Here is a 26,766-nt window from a genome sequence, read left to right as displayed (position 1 = left end):
TGAACGGATAGACGAAGGCACATCCATCTACTCTGGTTTTTTACCCCTAAGAGGACTTGAGAGTTCTCCCCACCTCCTCTTTCTTGCCCTTCTCTCCCTCTTATCTCCTCCCAGATGTTACTAGACAGTTGACCATTTACTGCTATGGAAACCACTCAGACGTGTTGTGTGTCTACTCTAGCCTTCCACGCTACCCCTTTTCAAAGCCTGCCCCGCACTGTCATGGCTTTACCAAAATTCTAACCTGATCGTATCAGTCCTCTGACCACACCCTTCTATGCTTCCTCCTTCTCCCAGAGTGGTTGAAATGTCATGGGTGTACTTCCCAAACCGACCCCAGCCCACTGCTGCAATCCACAGTAGGCTTCACCAGCACACCTCGGCCATCTGCTCCCAGATACCAAACCATCATGGCTCGGTCCCACCCTCACGCCTCTGAACAGGCAGGTACCTCAGCCTGAAAAGTCCCCTTTCTCTTACTCAGCCCTCAGCACCGTCTCCATTGCTACATCTGTTCTAAAGACTCTCCTGGAAACCCAGGCAAAATAAATCCAACTCTTCCCTACGCTTCCTCTTCTCGGGTTCCCCCATCAGTGTTCCAACAGTGTTTACAAGGCTGTCCCAGCTACTCAACCAGTCTGAAGACACTCAAGTTGGTGAGGTACAAACATGGATCTGTTTTATCTTTCAGATGGCTTCTACCTACTTTGTTGCAGCCGGCTCTCCTTTCCTCTGGGCAGCAAGCTCCCTTAATTATACTTCATTCTATCCTGTAATCCTTCAGTCACTTCTCCATCTCCCCTGGGCAGGCTGGACAAGGGCAGGGAGCGCATCTGCTCTCTGACACAGTCCCCCTTTTACATAAGGTATCAGAGTGAGGGGAAGCAGGAGAAGGTTCCTTTTGTCACTTAGCTTCAGTGGTGAGGTTGTGGGCAACTCTGTTGTTTCTCACAGCTGGTGGGTGGGAATCATTGTATAGTCAGTGTGGTCAGATGGAAGCCCAAAAATCCCACTAAAGAGGACTGAGTCCCCAAAAGGTACCCTAAGCATTGGCAGTTCCTTCCCAGGTGAATCAACAGCAACTTCCAGCTGACCCCGCTGTCCCCCCATCCCCCCTCCACTCCCCACCTCTAGAGGTATCACTCACGTCACTCTGAGGTCCATTCCTCTTTGTCTTTTTTTTTTTTTTTACATCTTTATCGGAGTATAATTGCTTTACAATGGTGTGTTAGTTTCTGCTTTATAACAAAGTGAATCAGTTATACATATATCCCCATATCTCTTCCCTCTTGCGTCTCCCTCCCTCCCACCCTCCCTATCCCACCCCTCTAGGTGGTCACAAAGCACCGAGCTGATCTCCCTGTGCTATGCGGCTGCTTCCCACTAGCTATCTACCTTACGTTTGGTAGTGTATATATGTCCATGCCACTCTCTCACTTTGTCACAGCTTACCCTTCCCCCTCCCCATATCCTCAAGTCCATTCTCTAGTAGGTCTGTGTCTTTATTCCCGTCTTACCCCTAGGTTCTTCATGACATTTTTTTTTTCTTAAATTCCATATATATGTGTTAGCATACGGTATTTGTCTTTCTCTTTGTCTTTCGACACAAACTTGCTGAAACAATTGGGAGCTGTTGTGGGGTTTATTGTTAGAGAATTTCACCTGGTAGACCTATGGAAGCTACAATAAAATCTTGAGAAGGAAAATATGTGCTCTGTGCTCAAGTTTAAAGTAAATATTCTGAAGGTCACCTAATTTATTGTAGATCCTTTTTCAATTCTTTTTTTTTTTTTCTTTCTTTCTCTTTGCTCTCTTAGGAATCTGGCTACAGGCTACATTAGATAATCATATGGAGCCAATCACTTTTTTAAACCTTGTAATTTTAAATCCTAAAAATCCATATATCCTTAAATTACAATTAGAGAAATTAGGCCCAGCATTTCTCAAAGTATGCTCTGAAGAACTCAGAGATGTTCTGTGAAGACATGGCTCAGTGGTCAAATACATTTGGGAAACATCATATTCTCTAGAGCCCCCTCCTATTCTATATTCTATTTATTTTCTCCAGAGTCACCATCAATATTGGCATATCAAAAGCTCTGAGAAGTTCTGCAGTAAATGAACCTGTTTAACATTATTGAACCTAAGATTTTGCAAAATTATTTGTGCTCTGAATTTCCTGCCCCAACTTTTTAACCTGTGTGACACCTATTGACCCAGTTTGGAACCTACTGGCTTTTGTGGTGAGGCAGAGTTGAATGCCAGAAAGAGTATTAAGAAATGGCAGTTACTGGGCCTGGATCTGTCTGCTTTGTATCCCGGAACCCCCTCGGTGTTACTTCTCTGGCATCTGTAAAACATGGCATGCTTCAGCTCATTGCAGCTCTAACCTTCGGAAAGATAGGCATTCAGAAATGATTTCGTGCCTTTTTATGGCTAAAAATAGAAAAAGAAAATGATTTCGATGGTTCAGCTGCTGAAAACTAATAGTAAAGCACCAGTAGCTCTCTGTGTGTGTTCAGCAAACCCATGAAAATTCTGCCTGATTAGGTTTTTAAAACCTTTATATGAAGCATTTGTCAAAAGCAGAAAAAAATTTGTTTTAAAAAGAACAACAGATTAATTTTAAACCATTTGAATCTAAGATATGATAAAAGTCAAGGAAGTAAGTTATCAACAATTTTAGTTTTGTAAACAATTTTAGTTTTTGTATAAAATATATTTTATGTGTTTTGTAATATGCTAGTGCTCTTTTTAGATATTACTAAACACAGATAACACCCAGGCTATGAAAACCATAGAAATCTGGATTAATCAGTTTTTGGAATGTGGTTTTATCAGGGTGTTACAAATTAAAAAAGAGAAAAAATAACTATTTTGTATTTCTCCAAGGTTATTAGATAGAAATAAAAATTAATCCAACAAATATTATAAATTAGAGCATTTAGAATCTCAATTTTAAAATTATGAAACTATACAAATAAGAGTAGTTCTAAAAAATGTCCATGAAACCTGTTTTTTCTGTTTTGTTTTCAATCTAACTTAATTCTTCCACCCCAGTTAAATATTTCAGATTTCCTCGCAGTGGGATTCAGGCTTATTACTGAAGGGTTCTAGCACCTGAGAATGGCATCTGTCTTCCTGTCACTGTGCCAACTCCTTGGGCGACAAATGAGGGATTTCCCCTTTTTTTTCCGGTCTTCCCTCCAATGAGGGAGAGACAGGCTCCTACCTCAGGAAGAGCACCATTTCTCATTACAATTGGTTCCTTTCCTCTACTTTGTGTGAGAGAAAGGCTTGAGATGAAATCCTTTGTCTTTTTAGATATGATTTTTGTTTTCTCACTATTCTTACCGACGTCTTTGTGTGGTGCAGTGGCTGGGATCCCATTGCATTTACATGGCAACCAGGAAATCAGTCATTCACAGTTACCATGGTAACCAGAGGGGGGCAGGGAGGAGAAGTGCATTTGATCACAGTCGGCTGTGTCCCTTCCTGGAACACTACAGAATTTTTAGACAGAGGTCATTATGAACACAACAATAACAAAAAAATACTTTTTGGCATCAAGACAGCTGTGTCCTGGCATCACAAAACATCCTGCGTAGGAGGGTGTGGGTGAGCGTGAGGCAGACATCGCAAGGAGGCCAAGGACGTTGCCTTCTCCCCTCAGAGCTCAGGGTGCTGACCTGGTCGCCTAGTAAATCTGTAGAGGGAGGTCTGTGAGCACCAGCTCCACACTGAATTGCCCAAGCTTCTCTTTAAAGCTTCAGGTCTGCAAAGTAAAAGCAGGTAACCAATGTTGTGCAGGACAGTGAGTATCTCGGTGTGGGTGGGAAACACAGCTCCGCTTTTATGGTAAAAGGAGCCCCAAACTGAGGAAGTGGGGCAGGAGGTGCTGTCCCAAGAAAAACGGAAGTGTCTGCTAAGTTGTTTCCTGCCACATCTGCTTCTGGAGCTGAAGGTCGTCATATTTCAAATTTTTTAAAAAAGTCATGTGAGGTTAACCAATAACGTTATCTTTTACAAGCATGATAATTAGAATCCTTAATCAATAGGCAGATTATGTTTTATAATAGACAACAGGGGCCCTGGAGTCCAGGAACAGACTTGGTTCCTATATTTATCTAGTCTGATCTTTGGGAGCCAGAAATGACCTATAACCAATCACATTTTTAACTAAAGTTGAGAATGCACTACTTGATCTTAAAAGTCTTCTAAGGGCAATATCCTCATAGGCCAGGAGATAAGAAGGTTACTCTATGAATGTAGATCCTTTTCTTCGCAAAGGGAGGAAAAAAATCTCTCATCTTCCTTTTTCTTTTTTAACAGCAGAATGTTACTATTTTCCTCTTTTGAAGATGAAATGAGCAAACTCTTGATTTCCACCTCTCCTTCCTCCAAATTGCCCCTCCCCCACCACACACACACACTCTCTCTCTCTCTCTCTCTCTCTCTCTCTCTCTCTCTCTCTCTCTCTCTCTCACACTCTCACACTCTCACTCTCCCTTGTGTTCATCTCAGTAAATAGCTCCAGCCTTCATCATTCACTTTAGAGTCTTTCTTACTCTTCCTTCTCCCACATTCAATTTAGCAGCAAATTCTTACAGGTCTGGTTTCAAAATATATCCTGAATTCAATCTTTTCTCACAACCTTTATTCATCATACCCAAGCCTCCTTATCTTTGTAAATTCTAAAAGAGTCTCCTGACTGGTCTCTGAGTTTCTATTATATCTACTTACATCCTGGTCTCATAATGAAAGTCAGATCATGCCACGCCCCTGTTCAGACCACTCTCCACCCACCCACAGCTGTACCTAACACTCAGAACGCAACCATGACCCACAGAATGCTGCCTGACATGGCCCCTGACTGCCTCTCCCCTTCACTTTCCTGTTCATGCATTCTCCTCTACCCATGCTGACCTCTTTGCTGTTCTTTGAATACATCAAGCATTCCCTCATCCCAGGGTCTTTGCATTTGTGGGAATGTTCTTCCTGACATCACTTCCTTCAAGTCTCCAAATGTTGGCTCCTACAAGAAGGTCTTTGTATCAGCCCGAGTCTTGGTAGGAAATAGAAGACACACATTTCTTACAAGAATGAAGGGACTTGTTACAGAGGTGTGTGCATGGTTAAGGAAAGCAACAGCAAGATTTGATGCCACGTCTAGGCTTGAAGGGGCAAAAGGAAGAAATAGCGTTGCAGGAGCGCTGAGAAAGCTGCAGCCCTGGAGACTCATGGGGCTGCCCAGAGGGAGCTGTGGTAACTGCGGGGAGGAGACCAAGGCCAGAGCAGAATGTGTAGGAATAAACACACTGACCTCACTTTTGGTGTGTTGGCCAAACACAGCTGGAAACCTGAGTCCAAGGCAGTTGAGTACTGTACATGTTCTCTGTTGTTGCATCACAAATTACCCCAAAACACAACGGCTTGGGACTTCCCTGGTGGCGCAGTGGTTGAGAGTCTGCCTGCCGATGCAGGGGACATGGGTGTGTGCCCCAGTCCAGGAGGATCCCACGTGCCACGGAGTGGCTGGGCCCGTGAGCCATGGCCACTGAGCCTGCGCGTCCGGAGCCTGTGCTCCGCAACGGGAGAGGCCACAACAGTGAGAGGCCTGCGTACCGCAAAACAAAACAAAAAAACAAAAACAAAACAAAACAAAAAACAGCGGCTTGAAACAATAAACATTTATTGTCTCTTACAGTTTCTGTGGGTCAGGAATTCGGAAGCAGCTTATCTTGACGTTTCCGGCCCCAGGTCTCACATAAGATAGCAGTCAAGATGTCAGTTTTTTTGAAGGGGTGGAAGACTCATTTCCAAGTTGGCTCACTTAACATGGTTGGCAAGCTGTTGCTGGTTTTTGGTAGGAGGCCTAAAATCCTGCCCCCAGGTGGGCCTCCACAGGGCTACGTGAGTGTCCATACAACATGGTACCCGGCTTCCCCCCAGAGCGAGTGATCCAAGAACCCAGGTGGAAGCTATAGGGTCTTTTATGAACCAGCCTTGGAAATCACACACTGTCACCTTGGCTGCATTCTACTAGTCATATAGATCCATCTAGGATATGAGACCACACAAGCTGTGAATAGCAGAAGGCAAGAATAATTGGAGGCCATCTTGGAGATACCATCAGGCCCAGAGCAAACCAAAGAGGGTGGAGAATTAATTGAAAAGAGTGGGCAAAAGGTGGAAATCAGGGAGTAACCAGTAGCCTTCCTGACCATCCTACTTAAAATACTGTATGCCACTCTGTTCTCCTTTATTTTTCTTCTCAAGACTTAATGCTGCTTGACATAACAAGTATCTATTTGTTAACTATTTTATTTTTGATTCCCCTACCATCATATAAACTCCTTCAGATAAGAGCCTTCAACTATTTTGTTTTCCGCTGGCATCTAATAAGCTTCCAATAAATAATTGTGTAGCTGAATGTATAAATTATACCCAATTTTAGATAAAAAGTAAATGCTTTTAAATGACCAATCCAGTGATATCCCCACTTTTTTAAACTGAAAGTTTATTTTGCCCCCAAAAGAATACTACTACTCAGTGAATTAGAATTTGCCTCTGGGAGTTTTACAAGCAACACAGTTTTCTCTTGGTCTTTTCTTCCTCTTCATATGGTGGTGGTGGTATTTTTCCCTTCATTTTAAGGTCAAGTTCTCATTTTTATCCTCTTAAAATAAAGTAAGTTACATTGCCTCTTGTTTATTTGGCTCTCAGTTGAGTTCTGTTTTCAGAGGTCTTATTTATTTTTTATAAATTGATTTATTTAATTTATTTATTTTTGGCTGTGTTGGGTCTTTGTCGCTGTGCGCGGGCTTTCTCCAGTTGTGGTGAGCGGGGGCTACTCTTTGCTGCAGTGCGCAGACTTCTCACTATGGTGGCCTCTCTTGTTGCGGAGCACAGGCTCTAGGCATGCGGGCTTCAGTAGTTGTGGCACATGGGCTCAGTAGTTGTGGCTCGCGGGTTGTAGAGCACAGGCTCAGTAGTTCTGGTGCACGGGCTTTGTTGCTCCGCGGCATGTGGGATCTTCCCCGACCAGGGCTCAAACCTGCATTGGCAGGCGGATTCTTAACCACTGCACCACCAGGGAAGTCCCCAGAGGTCTTATTTAAAACAATGGCTTTCATGAGAAAAATGAACCCTTCCCTTTTAATCTTCCCCCTTATTTCCCCTCTTCTATTTTTTCCTAAAACCTGCCAAGGGCAACTGGGGGGACTTCTGTGGCACCTGTGAGGCTAAAGAGATTGCTGACCTCTGGTTACTGAGGGTCAGAAGAGAACAGATTGCAAGCAGAGAACATTGCTCGTGGAGCCCACGTTCACGATGTCCTCCCTATTGACTGACCGTGAGAAGAAGAAGGCTGCCCCAGGAGCATCTGTACCCGAATCTAGAGTGGGCGGAGGATGCCTTTTCTCCTCCAGCAGCCCTAGAGGGTGCATCATTAACACCTTTCCAGATACAAAGTGGGAGAAACTGATCCCTTATGTTATGAAGCAGCTTCCCTCGGAGTGGAGGAGACAAGCTGGTTGTCAGAGTAGTGAGATGACATGACTTGATGCCCCGTGTGCATACCTATCATTTCACACAACATCTGCACAGAAGCAGTCATTGTAACTGCTTTTTGTAATGTGGTACACCTAGTTTCACCATCCGTACTGGAGCCAGCGGCTTTTATCTTTTGTTAATACTAACCTAATCCTGGCCATCAGCTCAGTTGGTTAGAGTGTGGTGCTACTTCATAACCTTCATCATTTACATGTATCATAAATGTGAATAATGAGTAATTCTTGTAAAGTTCACTCCTTCATTTAACAAAGATTTAGTGAGTGCTTACTACGTATCAGGCACCATCAAGACCCTGGCTAATCAAGTTGAGCACACAGTTATCTTCCTAGAAATTTAGGGGTAGAAAGGTGTTTTTCTTTTCCCATCTGATGATTGTTGTAAGTGGCGGGTCTTTGAAGAATTTCCCTGGACTATTATTACAGAATAAAATGGGAGTCTGTCCCACTAACGATTAAGCAAATCCAGTCATTCTGAACACTTTAGTTTCTTCCTTGAAATCTTATTTTTCTCTAGTGGTGTCCTCTCAGTTATGGGCAAGTACAACTTTTTTCCCTCTTGACTGCATTATTTGAGGTTATTGTTGCCACCTTCTTCAGGTATAAAACCATTGATGTATGTAATCCTTAAGTAAGGATTCAGGTCATGTAGTTTCCCATGCTTATATCGGAGCACCAAGTGTGTTTAAATGGATTTTGTTTTTAAGTCATATTTATGCTGTCAGTTTTCAGCTAGTATAACTCGACTTTCTAGATGCAAAAATTTGGTGGTGGGGAGTTAGGGGGAATGTCTGTTAATATTTAATAACAAACAAATGGCTTGGCTGTGGTCTGGGTGAATTTCAGTATTTTGAGCTGGGAAAGAATCAGTGACAATCACTGGTCTTGAGCAAGTAACCCATTCTTTTCATTTGAAAACAAAGCCATTAATGACAATGTATAACTAATGACAGACTTGCTTCCTAACGTGATACTGTAGGATGTAATTTTTTAAAATCATAAATAAATCTACAGATGTTTGGTTTATAATCTTCCTCCTAAAATTAATCTCTGTACCTCACTTGAAATGCTTTTGCCTTCATTCATACATGCAACAAATATTTATTGCACACCTACTATGTGCTGTCCACTGCACACTGTACCAGAGATACAGCATCGAGTAGGACATGACCTATGTGTTCTAGAATTCTACAGGTGGTAGAGGATGGAGAAAGGGAAACACACAAGGACAATACAGTGTGATAAGAGCTATAATCAGGATAAGAATAGGTGATTTGTGGAGGAGCAGGGGTAACAACTAACCAGCCATTTCCTTTGAGAAAACTGTACAAGTGAAAGTAGCAATTTGCTAAGAAATCTTATTTATTGACGACGTTTGCCAAATCAGTCATTTGAGATTTTCACATTTACTATACACCGGCGAATCTTCTCTGCTGAAATTACCCTGTGTAATCATACAAGTAATACTTAAAGAATGTTGAATAACTTCTTACAAAAGTAACTTGAATCATTTTTGTAACATTTCATGGGAAGTTATAGCAAATATTTCACATAACTGAAAATGCACTTTCCAAGTTTACAGATAGTGAAGACAACCATCAACTGACAAACCTTCACAAGAGCTTTCTACATATACTGGGCCTTCATTACCATCTAAGTAAATAACAAATTTTGCCTCTCGGTTTAATATTCTTACTTGGTTGGCATTTCAAGATATTTCCTGTTTCAGCATCAATAGCACATTTTCCTTCTCTTCTCATTTTCTGATTCCTAAAACATTTTGGGTCATATTTTAAGCAGCCTTGGTGGTTTGTTTGCTCCTTCTCTTAATATTCTGTAAAATGTATGCTCTTTTATCTTCAAAGTGGTCAGTAGTACTCATAACTTTCTTCCACGGGACCTAATGGTTCAGATTCCCCTAAAGTTAACAAACATGTACTGCGCACACACAGCATACAGAGACCAGAGGTACAGCCCTGCCCTCAGACAGCACTCAGTCTAGTTAGACTCCAGCGGACTTGGGAGTAGAGACAGATTCACCACCCAACACTCAACATCACAATTCCCTCCCCAGCGCCTATGGTTCTGTTTCTGAAATTCTATCACAGGAAAATCCAAAGCGAGAAACTTAAGACTTATGAGAAAACTAGAGCTGGGGAGATCGAGGTCATAAGCAAACCTACGAATATTCTTTACAGTAGGGAAATCACCAAAGACACGATGACAGAAGGTCCCCAAACATCTTTTATTGCCCAGCCTTTTGCCACCTTATTTACCATCAAAATAGATCACCCTTTCTGGGAATGTATTTGGCAGAGGAAATCAAATCTTGCCTTTCTGCCTTGCCTGCCAATTACTGGAGTTATTATCGTATAGCTTTTCTTTCAAGACATTTCAAAATGATTTACTCCTGTGATGTTAATCTCACTGATTCGTATCCTTTAATTCTGACGTTCTTTTCAAAGGATTGCTTTTCCCAGACTTTGCTTGTGTACAATGTTCTCTAACCTCTGCCAAACTTCATTGCTGACTCCCTCTTCTTGATCTTGTTGCTTGTTTCCTGTTGTCCCTGCTTTTCTGTATGCATCTTCTGAGACTTTTAGAGGGGACAAGTTGTATTTTGCAGAATTGCTCTTTGTTTTTATGGTAAGAACTCTTTCATTAAACTCTTTCATTACCCTAGTGGACAGTCCAGCCCTACCTTCCACTGGAGGAGGGTTTGAAACATTTTCTGGGAAGACCAGAACTTCAGATATGAAGCAGGCAGTGTCCACTCAGGGAGTGTCTGGCCTTTGTTCCTACTTAAGCTGGCCAAACCCTCCCTGTGCACAGCTGTTTGGACCCACAGCCAGGCCTCTATGGCTCTTTCTTGCCTGTCTCCAGCTCTGATTCAACTGCCTTCCCCAGCTCCTGTGTGCGTCCTTTCTGTGTCCCTCCATACCCGGTGTCTCTTCACCAAGACCTCCCACTTCATGACTAGCCCTCCTCCAGCACCCCTCGGCTTCCATCTACCCTTTGTCTCTGAGCCCACACCCTCCCTCCTTCCCTTCCCAGCAACTCTTGTATTTGTTAGGAAAGCAAATTTCTTGAACTCATTGATCATTGGCAACTTCCCCAGGGCTTTATGTATGTAGTACAAACATATATACACTTGGGTTAACAACCCAAATGAGTTCAGTCGTGGTGACATTTCAGGCAATGTGAGGGAAGAATCCGGGGAACTTCACACTATCCAGTTAGCCCCCTCGTTAGCCCCGCCCAGGCAAAGGGAAAGGAGAACTCATGCTTCTCTGGAGGAAGAGGTGGCCATGGCTTGGCAAACCCCTTGTCCTATTAACTTTTGTGCTGAGCTATGCAGCAGAGACTGACATTTCCCATTTGTGAGGGTCAGCGGCTCGCTCTCTCTCTCTCTCTCTCTCTCTCTCTCTCAAGAAGGATTAGTTCTATCCACCCTGACCCCTGACTCTCTTTAAACCAAATATGATTCAGTCTCCTTGGCTCCCTAACAGCTGGGGGTAGGCTCAGATGTCTCGGGGGAGGGAATGATCGTGCTGACACAGAGATCAGATCATGACTATGCCTCTTTTTCAAAAGAAGTCTTTAAAGAGACTTCCATTCCTTTTAGTTGATCCAAGAAATGCCCGGAATTCTGGATTTTCTGTGATAAGATAACAGCTCAATGATTCATTTATTTATTCCTTTTTTAAAATTTATTAAATTTATTTTATTTTTGGCTGTGTTGGGTCTTTGTTACTGCACGGGCTTTCTCTATTTGCAGTGAGTGGGGGCTGCTCTTCGTTGCAGTGCGCGGGCTTTTCATTGAGGTGGCTTCTCTTGTTGCAGAGCACGGGCTCTAGGCACATGGGCTTCAGTAGTTGTGGCTTCAGTAGTCATGGCATGCGGGCTCTAGAGTGCAGGCTCAGTAGTTGTGGCACACGGGCTCAGTAGTTGTGGCTTGCAGGCTCTAGAGCCCAGGCTCGGTAGTTGTGGCGCACAGGCTTAGTTGCTCTACGGCATGTGGGATCTTCCCGGACCAGGGCTCGAACCCATGTCCCCTGCATTGGCAGGTGGATTCTTAACCACTGTGCCACCAGGAAAGCCTCCATTTATTTATTCTTGATGACTATTTGGCACAACAGTTAAGCAAGCCATTAAATGTATCATTCATGCATATGAGTGGACAGGATTTATTAATATACGAATTCACCTTCTTATTCTCATTTCACCCTTCTGTCTCCAGCGCAGCCCACACATGCCCTCAAGGAGCTGCAGTGCTGGTTAGTTGCTGGCTCCTTCCGGAGACAATAGAATAAGGAAGGGGAGAGAGAGACCCATACTCCATACTGAGATGTGGGCGGAAAAGCAGGGAGGGCTTAGCCAGAGAAGGCAAGTCAATCAAAACAGTAAAGAAATAGCTGAGCAAGGCAAGGGGGGAGGACAGAGGGAGGAACAGTATTTAACAAGATTAGAGGAAGAGTCTGGGGATTTGACATGAGAGGCTCTGGGACAGCTGTGAGGTGGCAAAAACCCGAGAATTGTGGGGTGGCAAAAACCCGAGGGGATGTGAAAAGGGTTTCTGGCTTATTAATTAGTTTCTGGCTTATGGATTAGTCTCTGGCTTATAAATTAGTGTACTTTAAGTCTCCTTGCATCTGGAAATGCAAGTAAATAGCTTTCTTTCCTTTTTTTGTTTTTTCCTGTTTCTTTTAAAAATTTATTTTCTGAATAACTTTTTGTTGCCAGACTGTGCTTGTTTATAAGCAATTCAGTGCAGAAATGAAACCAGGAGTTGCCCCAGGATTGTTTAGGGTTACCTAGAGAACAAATATTCAGAATTTGGTATGTATGTACCATGGCTTTCTGCAGGCGATTTGAAAAAAAAAAAAAATAGAGGGATCATTGTTCCTTACCCCATGACCAACTTCTCATATCAGAAACTTCCTTTTTTTCCCTTCCCCAGGCACCCAAAGGAAAACAACAGCAGTTTTGGAATTTCTGCCAATGATGCTTTTTCGTTACACAGACTTCTGTTAAGGCCTGCTATGTGACAAGTAAAGATGAATGGAACCTGGCCCTAGCCTTAAGGGCTGATACTGATGAGTGAGGTGGACATATTAACAACTTGTTAAAACACTGCAGTTAGTGCCTCTATGGAGACAGAGGCAAGGCACTGTGCACTCATGGGGCAAGGAAGACCTGCCTCTGTTTGCATGGTCAGGGGAGGTTTTTGAGAGAAGCTGAGTCTGAAGGGATAAGTGGGGGTCACCAGCAGAAAAATGTAGGAAAGAATAAGGGCGTTTCTGGCAAAAGGAAGAGCATATGCCAAGATGCAGAGGAGAAAAGAGCATGGCCCCAGGAGACACCATGAAGGTGGGTGTAGAACGGGTAGATGTAGGGTTGCAACAGGTTAGCTAAGAAGTTTAGGATGTAGGTGGGTGGTGTTACAGAAGGCCTTGTATGCCATGCAAAGGAGTTAAGACTTGTATCCTGCAAGCAATGAGGAAGGGAGATTCTGAAAAATTATAATCAGGGCAGTGATTTGCTCACCTCTTCATTTTAGAGATGGACTTCTAGTGGGCATGGCTTAGAAGAGAGACTGAGGTAGGAGGACAAAGTAGAAAGTATTGCAGTCATCTAGGGAAAACCAAAGTATTGTTGGAATAAGACCATGGCCACGGTAATAGAGAGGAAGAGTTTGGTGGAAGAGATAATTTCATGGCGGGTATGAAGGATGAGGAACATTTTTTTTTTTTGCGGTATGCGGGCCTCTCACTGCTGTGGCCTCTCCCGTTGCGGAGCACAGGCTCCGGACGCGCAGGCCCAGCGGCCATGGCTCACGGGCCCAGCTGCTCCACGGCATGTGGGATCTTCCCGGACTAGGGCACGAACCCGTGTCCCCTGCATCGGCAGGAGGACTCTCAACCACTGCGCCACCAGGGAAGCCCCATGGATGAGGAACTTTAAATCAGACATGGGGTAACAAAGACAGATGATTCTGATATTCTTATATTCCTGCTCTAGGCAACTGGTTTGCTGTATTCCTCACTCAATAAAATTCAGAAAACAGGAGAACAAGCTTTGGATAAGTCAATATGTATAATTTGGGGACTGTTGATATCAAAGAACTCCAAGGAACATCCAGCTAGGATGCTCAATAACGCAGGAGAGATAACAGACCAAAATCCTGGCCTCCCTATTACCATCGACCTCCTCTGCCAGGGAGATGTAAGAAGTACAGGTATCAGTGCCTACAAACAGGGCCACTGATGACTGTTGAAGCATTTTACAGGCTTCTGTTTTATGTATAGGCTCATGTTTAGTTACTGATGGCATGAATGGTTCATGGTGAGATGTAATTATATCTCCTAAGAAATGGACACTTTAAAATCTAGCTTTTAGCTTTGAAGAGAGGTTGGTTGACATTTCCCAGCAATGGGCAGGTTAACCTACTGAGAGTTTTTTTTTTTTTGCGGTACACGGGCCTCTCACCATTGTGGCCTCTCCCATCGCGGAGCACAGGCTCCAGGCTCCGGACGCGCAGGCTCAGAGGCCATGGCTCAAGGGCCCAGCCGCTCCGCGACATGTGGGATCTTCCCGGACTGGGGCACGAACCCATGTCCCCTGCATCGGCAGGCGGACTCTCAATCACTGCGCCACCAGGGAAGCCCCTACTGAGAGTTTTATAAGGGCCAGATATGGAAGAACAGATCAGAAGGCAGCAGACCAAATTCCTAGAGATTTTAGTGTCTGAAAGAGATTTCCCTATGTAGACATAAAGATAAGTACCAGCCCCTCTCTGATGGTTGAGGGAGAGAGAAGGGAGGGAGAGAGGATTTAAACAACAGAAAGGACCTGTTTGAATCCCGAGTTCATGCCAGAATCTGCCACTAGTTTAAAATTAACCAAAGATTTGTTTCCAAAACCTTTCCAACCATTCATAATTGTGCTTCTCATTTTTCTTAGACTTGATTTCATATATATTTAAATGTTCATTTAAAAGCTTCCAGTAACCTTTGGCACCAAGATTCCTGATTTGGAGGTCATCCATGTCTGATCTTCATTGGGTTGTAGGAGGTTGTGGGAACGTTATCCAATCCTCTTTCATGACTACAGTTCTATTTACTGGTGGTTCAAAAGTAGCTTCTCATTTTAAATCTTGAATCAATCCACTTTGTAATTTTTTGATGTTAGTGAGTTAACATCAGGGTCCTTTTTTTAAAATTTATTTTATTTATTTATTTTTGTCTGTGTTGGGTCTTTGCTGCGCGCGGGCTTTCTCTAGTTGTGGCGAGCGGGGGCTACTCTTGGTTACGGTGCACAGGCTTCTCATTGCGGTGGCTTCTCTCGTTGCGGAGCACGGGCTCTAGGTGCGCAGGCTTCAGTAGTTGTGGCATGCGGGCTCAGTAGTTGTGGCTCACGGGCTCTAGAGCGCAGCTTCAGTAGTTGTGGCGCACGGGCTTAGTTACTCCGCGGCATGTGGGATCTTCCTGGGCCAGGGCTCGAACCCGTGTCCCCTGCATTGGCAGGAGGATTCTTAACCACGGCGCCACCAGGGAAGCCCCCAGGGTCCTTTTTGATAAAAGATTTCTAGGAAGAAATAAGCAAGCTCTGTTTATGGAACATCAAATCGAAACAAAGAGTATCCTGGGGACTGTCTCAGAACATTCCATAGAAATTAAATTCTGTACCTTCCAGGCTAATGTGATGTAGTCCTCAAGGTGGGTTAGGAAGGCTCACCTGGTGACTTCCCTGACGATAGAGTTATCCTGCATCTGCCTTAGATTTCCAACATTTCTTGTTAGTTTACTTGCTGGAGGGGTAAGGCAAGCCTGGATTAAAAAAATAGAGCTGGGAATTAACTGTTGCCCAGGAAGATCAGCTTTCCAGGCACTGATTCTTGAGGAGAGGTTTCTTAATGGTGTTGCCTGGTCACAAGAAGGATTCCCCCGAGCCCCACCCTCAGCCTGGGTTTAATCTGTAGCTGCCCCAAAGCACCTTGTGTTCATAGTGGGGAAGAATGACTCACAGGCTGAATAAATTCAGAGTCCCGAAAGCATTGAGGTTTAGTGGTGAATATCCTACTGTGGGGAATCGGGAAACCAAGTACTGGTCCTGCTTTGGCTGCTGACTGCGAGAGTCACTCACCGTCTCTGAGCGTCGATGTCCTCTAAAAATAATAGGCGCTAATATGTATCGAACGAATCCTGTGTTTCAGGAATGATTATTATCATTTTGTGCACCATTTCATTTCATCCTCAGAGTTCTGCTATGGGGTATGACTATAATCGCCTCCATTTTGCAGATGAGGAAATCGAGGCATGTAGAAGTTAATTTGCCCAAGTTCATAAATCCGTAATGACCGCTGGGACTCAAATACTGGTGGGCAGATTGGCCTTCAGTCTCTACCCTTATTCCTAACACTGCACCACCTCCTAAAGTGAAGGGAAAGGACAAGAAGATGACGAGGGTTCTTTTAGCCCTGCGAGTGTGGGGTGGAGGGGGAGAGGGCTCTGTTTCTGGGGTGAGAAGATCCAGCGTTCAGCTCTACCTTGCTACTCCCCACCACTGAGAATCTTTCAGGGAATATGGCTTCACTGTTAGGCCACGGGTAGCATTGCAGGACTTGGTTTAGCTCCTATGCCCCACAAGAATACTTATCAGGGCCATTCTTTTCTGAGCACGTGGGTTAAGCGAGATCTCAGTGGTAGTGGAACCTTGGAGAAATGAAGCATCGGGAATGTTGGCCACAGAGAAAAATGCTGCAGCAGGAAGCTGCAAGCTCTCAGCTCGCTGCCTTGATAGGGGCCACGGTAAATCAGGAGGTGCCGTGGAGGCTGGGGCTGGACCTCAGGGGCAGAGCCTAGCCAGGGGCTGGGGACCCCCCAAAACAACAGCAGACCAAGTTCAGGCTGAGAAGGCAGACTCTGTGGGGAAGGGGGCCGAGAGAATGAGGGAGTAAGGGGAAGGAAGGAACAGACGGCCCCCAAAGGGTCTTGGAACAAAGGGGAAAAGGGGATTGTAGTCACATTGGTGTCGGTAGCCCAAGAGAAGAGGAAAGGGCTCCCGTGAGCCCTGAAATGGAAGGAGAGGGAAAGAAGTAAGCAGCTCACAGCAAGCAAGAGGAGGAAGTGGGAGATGCGCTGCTTCCTGTAGAAAGACCGATGACTGAAGACAAAGCTGGGTGGGGACTAGTCCCTGGGCTGCAGGAGCCGCTGCTACACATACACACAGCGGCTGCCGCGCCGTGGGCAGCTCCTACTACTGCGGGGCTGGGCTGGGCTGGGCTGGGCGGGCTGCGCCGGAGCTCGCCTGCACACAGCGGCTCGGAGGGAGGAGGAAAGCCACTCGTCTCGGACCAGCCTCGGGAGCCAAGGTAAAGGAAACACTTTTCGTGTTGCTCCTCGCTAAGAGAAAAATGACCCTCGCCTGCGGTTGTAAGGGCAGATTTCGAGGGGGAAGAAAGACACATTGTTCCGGGGATGGGGGGAAATGGTCAGGATGGGTTGTGTTAGCAGGGATTTTTGAGAAGGACCAAATTCGTGACACCTTGATTTGAAAAAAAATAATCCTCATTAGTGCTTAGCTTCGGTGACTCATCAGGAAAACACGCTAAATGTTAAGAAGCTGTTTGCAGTTCTCTTGGAAGGAAAGCAGAGCCCAGTGGAAATCAATTGGGGCTGTGAAGCTGTGGGCTGATCATCCGAACGTTGCAGTCTTGTTTGAGGAGTGTAAAATGTTAATTGCATTATCTTTCTTACACATTGCACTGGGGTAGCTTCTATCTTGCAGCATAAGGACTGTGATTTGGCTCTTTGTTTGTTTGTTTGGGGGGTTAAATCCTTTTGTACTCAGAATTTGCCAACAAAGGCTGGAATTGCGTATGTGAGGGGCAGTATTTACCATTAAAAAAAAAAGGTGTCTTCCTCCCTCTGCTCTGTGCAGCTGCTTTCAGGATAACCTCAGAAACAGCTATCATTTACCAGTGGGTCTTATCCTAAAGTTGCATTCTTTCTCAAAAGAGTGTGGCGGGTTTAACTTGTCTAGACTCGGATAGCAGTGTATATATGGATTTTATGTTTATATAGATTTTATTCATCTATAGGTCAAGGTGCATATTAGCCTCAGTGATGGACAACATGTAAAAGTGTTGCCAGGTTGTTTCCTTACCTGCCTATGCTGTGGATGGACGAAATAGTGAAATCAGAACTTGATTTTTATTCTTTGATTTTCTTGAGCAATGGGTCCTCTTATTAGAGTCTATGGCCATGGCTTGTTCATATTTGTGAATGATACATACAAGTGCAGTAAATAGGTCTAACGGATTAGAAATGAGATTGTGAGATTTCTTTGGCAGGATATGTAGGAGGGTTTAATATCCTAGCATAGCCTGATTTAAAAATTAAGCTGTGTCTCCAACAGAAAATGTGGTTAAGCAATAAGTGATCGTTGATAAAAGATTTTGTCTTGCATTTTTACAATGAAAGGAGATAATTTTCAAAAGAAAGAACTGATTATAGTCGAGTAAAAATAATAAAAAGGTCATATTTAGACACTCATTCTTAAAGTGTAGGTTTTAAACACTAAATATGCCATGGAAAGTGTATATGCTTCCTCATTTATCATTATTCTCAATTGTGAAGAGCTCTAGTTTTGTTTTTTTTTTAATGTCACCTTATGAAATTGATTTGTCTTCTCAAAATGTGTGGGGTAGCAGTGCATTTTCAGAGATAAGAATCTTTAGGTACTAAAGAAAAAAAAGTCAAATTTTCTGAGCATACTTATGAAACTAAACCTGTGTGATGACTAAGAGGCGAAATAGTGCTGGTATTGAAACCATAGAGCCCCTCTGACAAATCCATTGAATTTAATCAAACCTGTGGGCAAAACAAGTCATGCCACATATTCCATGGTTCCAGTTCCCGTATGTCTGGGAGACATACGGGAACTGGAACCATATGTAAAGATCATCTTCCCAGAGAGGAGATCTCGGGTGCATCTTGGATCCCGAATGCCCCTAACTGGATCTCTGTGATCAAGCTACCTGTCATTAAATGAAATGGAAAGTTGGGAGTCCGGGCTGTATGAATGAGGATGGGGCTCACGCTCTGGTACTTACTCAGCTACGGGCTGGATTCACTAGATAATGCCAACACCCTGCTTTGTGTGAGGATGTGTAGACAATCTGCTTTACTCCTCACTGTGTGTTTCACAAAAGAGTCAGAAAATGAAACCTTGACTCATAGGCACAGGGGAGTCCAGAGGCCCCCTGCTCTCTTTCAGAAAACATCAAACAAGAGATGCCTATTTTCTGCACAGCCCCAAACATTCCCTTAATTATGAAATTCCAGCTTGAAGCACAACATGAATGAGTAACAGCAGATCCGTAACTACGATGGCAGGAGGTTTAAGAAAAAGACGAAAAAGTTCCTGTCCTGTAAAATGGGACTATTTCCTCTTCTTCTGGCCAAATGGAATATTAAAAGACATACTACTTTTGTCCACAGTGTTCGGAGGCTTTTGAGGGAGTCAACCAACACTGAAATTTTAATTGTGTGTGTGTGTGTGTGTGTGTGTGTGTGTGTGTGTGTGTTTTTCTGCCATATGGCCAACGGCAGAGTGGAAACACGACTCCTGGTTGGTCCTGGGCCTCATGGTGGGCTCGTAGTGAATGCATTTGGTCGGCTGACTTTTTTAGCCTACTTCAGAAGGCAGGCTCAACTTTTAAGTATAAAAGCTCTATAGTCAAAGCACAAAGCCTCTTCAGAGACAACTGTGGGTAGCAGAAAACAGCATGGTGGAGTGAAAAGAATGCAGGCTTCAAGAGTCAGGCAGATCTGCCTTTGAATCCTACCACTGGTTCTCACTCCTTCAGCTGGTACGTTGTTATGAACCTTGCTTTCTTCACTGTAAAAAAGGGTTAATAGTACATAATCAGGGTATTTTTTGTTATTGTTTATTTGTTGTGTTTTATTTGGTTTTTGCTTTTGCGTGTGATTTGTGAGTGCCTGCCTGGTACCTAGTAGGTACTCAGATGTCATTTTTTCTTCTGCGTCGGGAAAAGTTAGCGTATTCTTGATCTTTGCCACTATCTCAAAGATTCAGGAGACATTTTTTTTTTTAACTGTAGTGAAATATATATAACATAAAAGTTCCCATTTTAACTATTTGTAAGTGTGCCATTCTGTGGCATTAAGTATACTGACACTGCTGTGCAACTGTCACTACCATCCATCTCCAGAGCTTTTTCATCTTTTCAAACTGAAAATCTGTTCCCATTAAACAGTAACGCCCCATTCCCTCCTCCCCCCAGCCCCTGGCACCACCATTCTACCTTCTGTCTATGACGACTCTAGGTACCTCACGTAAGTGGAATCATACACTATTTGTCCTTTTGTGACTGGCTTGTTTCACTTACCAAAATGTCTTCAAGGTTCATCCATGTTACGGCATATGTTGGAATTTCCTTCCTTTTTTAGGCTGAATACTATTCCATTGTATGTATATACTATAGTTTTTTATCCATTAATCTGTTGATGGACACTTGGGTCGCTTCCATGTTTTAGCTATTGTGAATAGATCATGGGTGTACAAATATCCCTGCTTTCACTTCTTTTGGGGTACCCAGAAGTGTAATTGCTGTATTATATGGTAACTGTGTTTAATTTTTTGAAGAATGGCCATACTGTTTTCCATAGCCACTACACACCATTTTCTATTCCCACAGCAGTACACGAGGGTCCCAATTTCTCCAAATCCTCACCAACATTTGTTATTTCCTGGGGTTTTTTGTTTGTTTGTTTTTGACAGTAACTATCCCAGTGGGTGTGAATTGGTATCTCTTTGTGGTTTCAATTTGCATTTCCCTGAGGATTAGTGACGTTGCATATCTTTTCACGTGCCTGTTGGCGATTTGTATGTCTCCTTTAGAGAAATGTCTATTCAAGTCCTTTACCCATTTTTTAATTGGGTTGTTTTCGAGGAGACGTTTTGAAATGGCGGCATCTCTTAACATAGTGTGTCAGAAAGATCATGATTATAATATTTGTATTCAGTCTCTTGCATACACCAGTATTATCCCTGCCCAAGTGAAATACATCTCTCAAAAGTAACTTTTAAACGCAAGAGGAGAAAGAAAATCTGCGTAGATCCTGATAATTAGTGATATCAAGAACCTGATAGTGAAATTCAAACCCTAATTGTAGACCAGTGATCCTGCTGGTCAGGTGCAGGCCAGGCCCCCCCAGGAGGGGGCCATCACTTCAGTGTCTTTCTAGTCTCTACTCATTAGCTGCAGGAGAAAAAGTGCCCAATAGGTAGCAAGTTCAGAAAAAGAGAGGAGAAACTACATGCTAAATTGTTCTCAAACTCTTTATAATGGAGAGGATTAACCTTGGAAAGGGGCTATAGTAGTTAAACAACAATAGATTCTGAGAGAAGTTTCTACTAATGCAATGTGATTCTAGTCTAAATTTCACGTTTGAAAATAAGAATCCTGTGTTTCACTTTCCACCACAGATTTCACTCTCCATTCCAAAACCAGTGAGGCAGGTTATGGATGGGGCTGAGGTGATCTGGGCAGAAAGATTAGGGAAGACTCTTGAACAGCAGTGATACCTGAGGTTTATGGTGTGGGTGCAGATGTTGACCTTGAATGGTTTGAAGAGCTCCTGAAAAACTGTGTGTTAATTTTTTGTAATGCACTCTGTGTGTGTACTAGGAGGTTGGATAATGACCTCCAACTTTTTAAAATTTGCCAATCTGTTGGTTCTGTAGTTACTGGGAAGACCCATGACTGGCTTTACTAGACCCAGGTGGGAGAGGGGAACAGAGCTGGGTTAAGACTTTGTCCCAGCCTATGACATCATGGAATTGCAGAGCTAAAAATGACCTGGGAACAAACCTAGCCTGTATCAACCCCTCCATGACGGATAATAAAATAGGACCAGAATTTGTTACCTTTCTAGAGCTGCACAGTTGATTAATACCTCACCTCCCAATTCAATTTCCATTTTACTTCCATCCACAGTAGGGCAAATGGATAGAGAAAGTCATTATACTTTGTCACTTTAAAAATTGTTTGGAAGACCATATTCTTTTGTTTAAAAAGAAGAGGGTAATGTTTAAAGTTAATATGCTATGTTTCTGTGTTCAAATTTGTTCAAATGTAAAGATGCCAATGTGGAATTGAAAGTCAGATTTTCAGGTAAGAGCGTTAGAGATATATGTGGTTCCTTAAAACTCTTACGTTAAAGAAAATCAATTATAGTTAATGGGAGTCAATGTTCAGACAATGTTCAGAATCTCTAGAGGACTTCCTTAAACATTAGAAAAGAGGGAGCTCAATTCTCAAACTCTAGAGATAACATGTTTCTTAGAAGTGAAGATATAAGACAGGGTCAGCCCTTTTATCTCTTGTTATACAGTCAAGCTCTTAATGGAAAGACTTAGTAAAGCCAGTCACCTGACCCTTCCTCCCTATTTCTTTGGCCTTCCCTTGTCCCCCTGCCAGTCTGGTTGTCAGGATCAGACCTTCCCATTATCCTCTGCCCCAGGCATCTGGCAATAGAGCTGAAGGAGAGGGTCTGGAAACTGGAGTGATGGGCTCTACTCCAGATTCCTTGCAACATGAGCAGGGCCATTGCTGTTCTTAGGAAATCCTTTTTTTTTTTTTTTAATTTCACTTTTTACTATCCCCTCTGCATTTTCAATGAAAACCATTAAACCCAAGCCCCCACTCCCTTTATTCATTACAGGTGACCTCACCTCCTGTTATTTGGAGAAGGCATATATTATGGAATTCCTCAACCTCATTCTTTACCACCTCACAATTTCTCATGTCTTCATTCATTTTCTTCTCCTCCCTTCCTAGGTCAGATTAGCACAGCTTTTCTTTCAAGCCTGGACTTGGACTCTTATTTCCTTTTACTTTCTAGGGGACTATGTTCTGACAATAATTCTATCTCCTTACACATTGGGCTGCTTCTTTTTATTGGCCCTTGCCTCTTTGCCTGCAAACATGCTTAGTTTACACATATAAATTTAAACAAACCAGTTGCCAACAAAGCTTCCCCTTGACTTTGGTAACCTCTACTAACTTTGTTTTCTTCCTACCTGTAGCGGAGGAAAAATAGTTTTCCCTCCACCTTTCTCAGTGCTGAGAAGCCTGTAACAAAAGACAGATTGATAAGAGAAAAACAAATGGACATTTATTAACTTGTATACCTCATGTGTACATGGGAGATACCAGGGAAAAATGAGGAGCTCTCAGAAGTGGTTTAGAACTCAGGCTTAAATACCATCTTGAGCTAAAGACAAAATTAAGGAGGAGTGGAGGAGGGCAGTTATGGGGAGGCGGCCAGGAAAAGTGTGGTAAATAAGAGTAAGATTTGATATACATATTTAAGTTGGTTCCACTCCTTCTTTTCCTGGAACAGAGAGGGAGGCACCCTTAAACGAGATTTCCTTTATAATGTACATTTCCCTTACAAAAATGTAACCTCTAGTATGTTTTCATAATTTCTCCAGTGTCTCCTGTTTCCACGATAATCTGCCTGAAATAATTCTTATGCCAAACAGGCATATTTTGGAGTGGCATATTCTGCCACCCTTCATGCCTCTCTGAAGGCTCCCAACATCTCCATTAACTCCAAGTTCTGCTCCCCAAATATGAGTGTTCTCAAGATTTGATTCTTCTGCCACTAAATTTCTCCCTCTTCCTTTATCAAACCCTTTTCTATGATTTCTGTCATTGTCACTGGGGTGGGGGGCAGTTCCAAATCTGATTCTCCATCCTGATCTCTCACCTACTCTAAACGTGCACATCGAGCACCCTGCAAACTTGCCAGAACATCCAACCCACTGAAACTGAGACTCCAAATCAGTGCTTGCCATTGCCCTTCCCCACTCAAAACCAGCTCCTCACCTGATTCCACGACTATTAATGACACCCCATTCTCAGTCCCTCAATTAGGAAAACCCAGTTTCATTATTTTCCTCACCAAACAACCAAGTTGGAGTCAGTTGTTCAGACCTTTGCATTGTCACTGGAAACGTATCTTGACACCATCTAATCTTTCCCATGTTGATAGCCAGTGTCTTCGTTCTAGCCCTCCTGACCTCTAGCTGGGCTGATTTGTTGTTTGTGTTCTTCCCTCTCCCTGGAAGAACTTTCCTGCTTCTCCTTCCACACTTCACCCCTGTAGTCTTGCTTCTCTGCGTAGCCAAATTCCATTCATCCTGTGAGGCTCAGTTCAAATGCTGTCTCTTCCATGAAGTCTTCCTTGGTTTCTTCCTTTCCCAATAAAAAGCAATCTTTACTTCCCCTGAAGTCTTTCGTTCTTTCATCACAGCAATTAGTGCATTCTCGTGTGTATAATGGCAATCTGCTTTTTTTTTTTCTTTTGCAAGCTCTTTGAGGACAGCAGCCACACCCAGTTTCATCTTTGTCTTCCTTACAGCACACAAATACAGCTTGGGTTTTTGTTTGTTTTCAATTTCAGTTTTATTGAAGTGTAATTGGCAGATAAAATTATAAGATATTTAAAGTGTTCATCATGGTGATTGGATATACATATATACTGTGAAAGGATTCCTCCCATCTAGTTAATTAACACATACATCACCTCACATATATTTGTGGGATTTTTGTTTTTGTTTTGTTTGTTTGTTTGTTTTTGGTGAGAACATTTGGGTTCACAAATGCAGTTTGTTTATCATTCGTTTAATGAACTTTCTTGAGTCACTTATTTTTTTATGCAGAGTGGACTAGATATTCTAGGAGCTTATAAACTACTGGGAAAACAGACAAATACTGACAGAACTACAATACAGTCAGTCTGTCCACAAGTCTTAACCGAATGTCTGCAATGTGCCATGTGTCCTTCAAGGGGCCAGGGACACTTGGATGAACAAAACAGGCCAGTTCTTTGTTTTCTTGGAAATTACATTCTATTGAGAGAGACCTGGTAAACACATAAACCAATGGTTTACAGATCTAGCTGCACATTAGAAATCACTGAGGGGTACTTTGAAAAAACACCTATGGCCCAGCCTCAACCCAGACTAATCAGATCAGAATTAGCCAGGATCGGACCCCATTGACAGAAACAAATTACAATACAAGAAAATATCAGGTAGTGATAAGTGCTGAGGTGGATTAAAATAGAAACAGATTGAATGATAGAGATTGTGTGTATGATGGTGTGGTCATGGGGATTTCACCTTTGTTGGGTAATCCCTGAAGGCCTCTCTGAGATGATATTCACAACTCATGTGCCTTCCCTATTAGTAGTGAGGCAGACAGAGCTGCTGTGATTGGCTAGTTCAAGTGTCCTGTGAGGCCATGGCGCAGCCCCGCCTCTCTGAAAAACTGGTCTGGTCACCAGACTCCAGAAAAAGGTCTAGCTCTATTAGCAAGGAAGAAGGGGTGAATGGGTATCGGGTGTTCAACAGAGTCTGTCACTATTATTGTTTCCATCCTATACATGAAGGTATCAAGGCCCAAATGGTTAAACTTATCAAGATCATACAACTTTGAGTTGAACAGTGTTTCCATGCATTCTCCTTTCAGAAAAACAAACATACACAAATGAAAAGCTTGCTTTAGTTGATGGTGATGATCTAGGTAGACTAGAGAAAGAGTCCTGGAAGAAAATACAAAATGGCTCCTGTGAGATGAAGCAAAGAATCACCTTCTAAACAAATGATTCCAGAAGAAATTACATCAGGTCCTAGTAAGTGATAAGAATGGCATTTAATTTAGACAACTAGCCCTGCATTTCTGCATTGTAAAATACACATATATATAATTAAATTGAGTCTTCCTGACTCGTCATTTAAATCAATTTGATCTAAATAAAATCCACTCTGGGCCAAGAAATGAGCAAGAGAGGCCAAGGGTTCTGTTTATGATGTCTATCAGACTTAACGGAAAACACTGTTTTCTCTAGAGAGGTATGCATTTTGTGGATTACAGCACATGTAAGAGAAGCAAGAATGCTCTCTGAAATTTCTGATTACGAGTTATTTTGAAAATAGTTTTCCACTTTCCAACTGCAGAGGCAACATGCAGTTCTATTATTGTTGCATTGTCTTCATGGTTCCTATTTTTCATTCTGATATTTCATTTCAGAGGCTAGGTTTGTGAGGCAGCAGGAGTGAAAAAGGGAAATTGCAGTGAAGCTGCCGTCATTACAGTGTTTTTACTGCTTGCCTCTAGGTGTATTTCTGTGCATTCTCTTCGTAACAGATTAAGTGTTAATGGTAGGAATACCTTCTCTGTAATAAATGATTGAATGCTCCCTACTCGTATATTTGCATCTTTAAACAGGAAAGTAAAAGTTCATTTCTAAGCTTTGCCAACAGAGCTGTGTTTAAGAAGGGTATTTATCTGATCTGCACAGAACCATATGAGAAAAATTGTGAAAAAATTTACACAGAAAAAAAAATTAACAGTCCTTTTAGTCTAGTCTTTCTTTGGAGAATTGAATGGGTCCTTTGCCATTATTTTTTAAACTTCATGAATGATGGCTGTGTTTAGAGAACATTACTGTATATAGGCATTAAAGTAATTTTGCTAACAGTTTTATTATTTTTTTTCCATTGGGGGAAAAGAAAACTTGATATCAAACAGTCCCCACATTTTTTTTAAAATTAAACTAATAAAAAATTTAAGTTAAAAAAAAAGAAAATTTCTAAGCAAAAAAAAATTGATTTTTTATTATGTTTTAAAATAATCTGAAAATACTACAGTATACAAAAATAATATTCTAAGGTTTAATACACAGGAGAGCATAGTAGTTAAAGAACATTGGTTTGGAATCAGAATGTCCTGGACAAGTTGCTTAAACTATCTGTGCCTCTGTTTCCTTATCTATAGATTGGGATATAATGACAATACCTACTTCACAAAATTGTCAGGGGAAAATTATATAATGTATGTAAAATGTTTATTTTACATGTCATAGTGCCTGACATATAGTAACTAACTATTCAGAATTGTAGCTATTATTAGTATAATTATTATTGTTACCACAAAGATGGAGTAGAGGATCTTTAGTTCCAGCCATGGGGTTCTCAGCCAGTTTTAGCAGAAATGATTATGGCCCAACATGAACCACAGGTGCTCAGAACTTGAAGTAAGGAATCACCTGAGGAAGCCTGCTTCCTCGGCATAGTCAGACGTCAGTGTTGTGAC

The 26,766-nt window shown here is 42.6% G+C and overlaps 1 protein-coding gene across 1 annotated transcript in view; it reads left to right on the top strand.

The window, feature by feature from the left end:
- The first annotated feature begins 16,801 nt into the window (after positions 1 to 16,801).
- The window catches only part of GNG2 (G protein subunit gamma 2), a 139,780-nt gene continuing 129,815 nt past the window's right edge, over positions 16,802 to 26,766 (top strand). Inside the window, exon 1 of the mRNA XM_060167236.1 lies at positions 16,802 to 16,944. The gene's annotated coding sequence lies outside the window, so the exon portion shown is untranslated. The remainder of the gene's footprint in view (positions 16,945 to 26,766) is intronic.

The sequence above is a fragment of the Lagenorhynchus albirostris genome, chromosome 1, assembly GCF_949774975.1.
Source record: "Lagenorhynchus albirostris chromosome 1, mLagAlb1.1, whole genome shotgun sequence".
Lineage (NCBI taxonomy): Eukaryota > Metazoa > Chordata > Mammalia > Artiodactyla > Delphinidae > Lagenorhynchus > Lagenorhynchus albirostris.
The sequence above is the reverse complement of the archived record's forward strand: the minus strand, read 5'-3'. Positions and strand labels throughout refer to the sequence as shown.